The 4,195-nt window shown below is 39.4% G+C and overlaps 1 long non-coding RNA gene across 1 annotated transcript in view; it reads right to left on the reverse strand.

The window, feature by feature from the left end:
• Positions 1–439: 439 nt before the first annotated feature.
• The window catches only part of LOC103926312, a 19,503-nt gene continuing 15,747 nt past the window's right edge, over positions 440–4,195 (reverse strand). The window contains exons 4-5 of the long non-coding RNA XR_664070.1: positions 1,118–1,189; positions 440–526 (exon numbers count right to left, since the gene is read on the reverse strand). This is a non-coding gene — a long non-coding RNA (uncharacterized LOC103926312). The remainder of the gene's footprint in view (positions 527–1,117; positions 1,190–4,195) is intronic.

Genomic DNA, 4,195 nt, shown 5'->3' on the forward strand with positions numbered 1-4,195 from the left:
TATTGTATAAAAACAATTTATTGGAAAGGAAAAGCTTATGAGTGTCACTTGCTAATGAACCAATACCCTGAACTGAAGGAAAGACATTTCTAAAGTTTGATTAGACTGAATGTCCTTAGTAGAGATGGCAATCCTCATAAGCACAGCTTTATTTTACAATGTGTTGACATGGTCATTTCAGATTCTTAAAAAAAGTCTTATTTATGAGTGACCATAAAAATCTTAGAAGATGTGTAAGGAGACATTAACATTACTGTATTTAGTACATACTAACAGTTTTCAAATGTACTAAAACTTGAAAGAAAATTCAACAAGGTAAAATATTGTAGCTTAAATGTTCAGTGTTTATTTTGCTAAAAAAAAAAAATTACTTCCAGGATAAGTTAAAAAAACAAAACAAAACAACCACCACCACCACAACACAGTATAACATACCTGGTATGCACAGTACAGAATTTTGCTCAAGGTCTTTTAACCCAACCAGCCATCTGAATCTTTGGAAGTAAGAACAATATCCAGTAACAGCCTTTAAAGAAAAAAAATAAAACCAGGTTTGTCTGAAAACAAAGGTACATACAGATTTTACCTACAGTTCTAATGTTCTTGACTGATATAAACATGAATATATAAGTATGAATACCTGAAATCTAGGGTTATTACTGTCATATACAAATTCTACAATATCTCCAAGCATTAATGTTACAAACTCATTAAGTACAAAAACCAAACATTTTTAAAGTTCAATGCACATTTTCACTGGTGAAATGGGACATACAGAACTTCTAGGTTTATATGAAAATACTGTCATTTCCCACCGAATACAATGCATATGTATGTGTATACATATATTAAAAAAATAACAATCTACTTAGCTTTAGTAAACTAAAATTTATACAGAAGTAGCAGCATAAACATCACGTTATTTTAAAAGTCTACCCGTATCTGCAAAAAAAGGCTTTTAAGAAGTCCAGATAATTTATAAAACGTGTCCCCTCCAATTTAAAAATTACATACTTTTTTCCCCTCGTCTGCACAGTAGCAAAAAGGCAAATCCCCAGATCAAAAAAGAAAAAAACAAGGAAATGAACATACTACCACAAGTTATAACCACTCTTACCTAAGAAAATAAGGTATGAACGATTATTCTGGAAGCCAGTCAGGAAACAAGGTATTGTTCATGGAATTCTACCTAAAAAAAAGAAAGTACGGAAATTTTTAGCATTTTCCTTTAGAAAAGCAGAACAAGTCAGATGCTTGAATTTTATTGATGTTTAGGTAATTATTAAGTTAGGAAAAACTTATGATAGCAGTAACTGTATCTTTAGAACTGAACTCTAAAAATAAAAGTATGGGTGGCTGTACATACTTGGCTGAAGAAAAACACTGGAGATGAAGACTGACTGACATACAACATGCATTATCTGTATTTTTGCATGAATAACTGCAACCTGCTCTTCTGCCTCCCATTACTTTAATTTTGAATGACTTAAAGATCTAGTGTCTAGTCAATTTAAGATTTTTTCTTAAGAGTAATTTATCACACAATACCTCTCAGTCCTTGTACTTTTTTTTTCCCACATTAAAGTCTTTAGAAGAAGGCTATGCAAAATTAAATAAAACCTCTAGTAATAGCAAAGTAGTTTTAAAATGGCTTCTGCCATCAGCTTCTCTGAATTTTAAGTCAGAAGTTACTTGATCTCCCCAAAAGAGATATCTTTTTTGCCCTTCAGAATACAGTTTTAAAACCTTCAGCTTCTTTAACCTTTAATCACATCCCAAACTATGCTCTTTAACACAAGGAACACCATATTTGCACTACCTCTAGCCAACTTTTCTCGCCTTTTGTGAAAAGGCTTAAGATTTTATTTTGCAGCATTTATATTTATCACCACTATTTCATACTCTAGAACAAGTCTGGAATCATTCTGTAAATACGTGGGTAATTTAAAAAAACATTTTAATGTTACATTAAAAGACATCTAAATATAAATTAAAAATCCTATACCTTATATATACAAAAATGCAGAAGCATTAAATAAAATACATTAAGAATTAAGAGCAATTTATTTTCAGAGACACTTAGCTGCTATTTTATTTTCAGTCGCTGAAACAAACAAGGTCAAAGCTATTTAAAAAATTATCCCCTAACATATTAAAAAAAAGAAAAATACAGCAGACACCCACCTAAAGCTAGAACTTTCTTTTCAGCAAAGTGTGTATGTCAGAAGCTGTTCTACACTGCAGAACTGTTGCTGGGGTTATAAAACCACCATAATCCAAATCTAAAATAAAGATTCCGAACACTCTGCATAAAGGTGATAGCAGTCCAATGGTTACTGAAACTTGTATTTATATTTTCCAAAAAAGCCAACTTTCACTGTTGTAATGACGGATTCGTATTTGCAGAGGAAGTACGGAAAAAATGTAGATTTACCTCCAACTGCAATATTTAAAACCTGCACAGAGTTTTATAATCCTGTACAAGTGCACACCAGATAAATCCAACAAATACGGCTATACACAATCTCCAATTAAAACTGAAGTTCTTAATATTTACTTTTTGCTCTACTACAGTGACTTTTTATACATTTGGAATTACAATTTTACCCTTAAATTGGTAATTGCTGAATGCGAGCCTACGCAAAACAAACATCAGGCATTCCATTTAAACTTGCGTTTTTAGAAAGTCTTGCAATAGGTGTTGTACAACTTCTAAATTATTAACCATCGAAACAACGATAAAAATGCTACGTAAACAGAAATGACTGCAAGCTCCCTGAAAAATGCGTAAACTGAATACTAAAGCCAAAACTGACACCCAATAAATGCTTTTTAAAAGCTTTTAATGTCACACACAAACCCACTTGTTTCCTTATCATGTAAATACATAAAATTAAGTAACTACCTTTTCTTCTCGTAGTGTCGTCTAAATCACAACTGTAGTATTTTGCCAACTTTAAACTGTAGACTTGGCATGATCGACCTTTGTTTTTTGTAAGCTTGTAAGTTTTTGTATTGCGGTTTTAATTGCAAAATCATATTGCCCGTAATTCTTAAGAGTTTTCTTTAAAGTTCTAGACCTGAACTGCTGTTTTTCAAGTGAAGTAAATTTCTATCTATTGTTTCAGTAAAGTACTAAGCTGTCTCATCCGCAGCCTGTTTTTTTCTTACTGGTTTAGAAAGAGTTAAAAGCCAACACCCCACAAAAAAACCACCAAGTTTTATTTTTAAGAGAAAAGGACATGGCGTCTTTGTTCTTACAAACTACGAAAACATATCCCTATCTGAGCAGCAACGGGCAACAAATGCTCTTTAAACAGATACGGGCTCGGGGCGAAACATTTAACTGATGATGTAGTAGAGTCTTCACCTCTCCCCCCCCTCCCCTTACTGCTGCATTGGAGTTATAAGCTGGTTTGCAGATGCCCCCCTTCCATACTGCACTGGAGGGGAACAGGTCTGCAGCCCCCCCTCTCCTCACTGCTGCATTGGGGAACCCGTCTGCAGCTGCCCCCATCCTCCGTGCTGCATTGGGGGACGGGGTGTGCGGAGCCCCCTCGGTGCTGCATGAGCGAGGGGGAGGGGGAGCGCTCTGCAGCCCGGGAGCCGACGAGTGTCAGGGGGGCGGGCGCCGGGGCGGCCCCCCCTCCCGCCGCTCCCTCCCCAAACCGCGCGGCTCCCCCCTCACCCAAAAGGGGTCACGGAGACGAACGGGGGTCCCCAAGGTTCCCCTCAGGGAGCGGCGAGGGGGGGCAGGGAGAGCCAGGCGCCCCCTCCCCCTCCCAGCTCCAAGGACATTTTGTTTTTCCTCCCAAGGACAAAGGACAATGAGAAGCGAGGAGACTCAGGCACTTACCCGGCGAAGAGACCGCGCGGCTCCCCCCTCACCCAAAAGGGGTCACGGAGACGAACGGGGGTCCCCAAGGTTCCCCTCAGGGAGCGGCGAGGGGGGGCAGGGAGAGCCAGGCGCCCCCTCCCCCTCCCAGCTCCAAGGACATTTTGTTTTTCCTCCCAAGGACAAAGGACAATGAGAAGCGAGGAGACTCAGGCACTTACCCGGCGAAGAGCAGCCCGTTGGCAGGCAACGGGGGCCCTGAGAACGGGGCGCTGCTCCCCTCCTCGCCCTGCCCGCGGCGAAGGACGGCCCCGCGCCCGCCCGGCGACGGAGAGGCGCGGGCAGAGCTCCGGAGCCCGG

The sequence above is a fragment of the Pygoscelis adeliae genome, unplaced genomic scaffold, assembly GCF_000699105.1.
Source record: "Pygoscelis adeliae isolate BGI_AS28 unplaced genomic scaffold, ASM69910v1 Scaffold21, whole genome shotgun sequence".
NCBI classification, from domain to species: Eukaryota; Metazoa; Chordata; class Aves; order Sphenisciformes; family Spheniscidae; genus Pygoscelis; species Pygoscelis adeliae.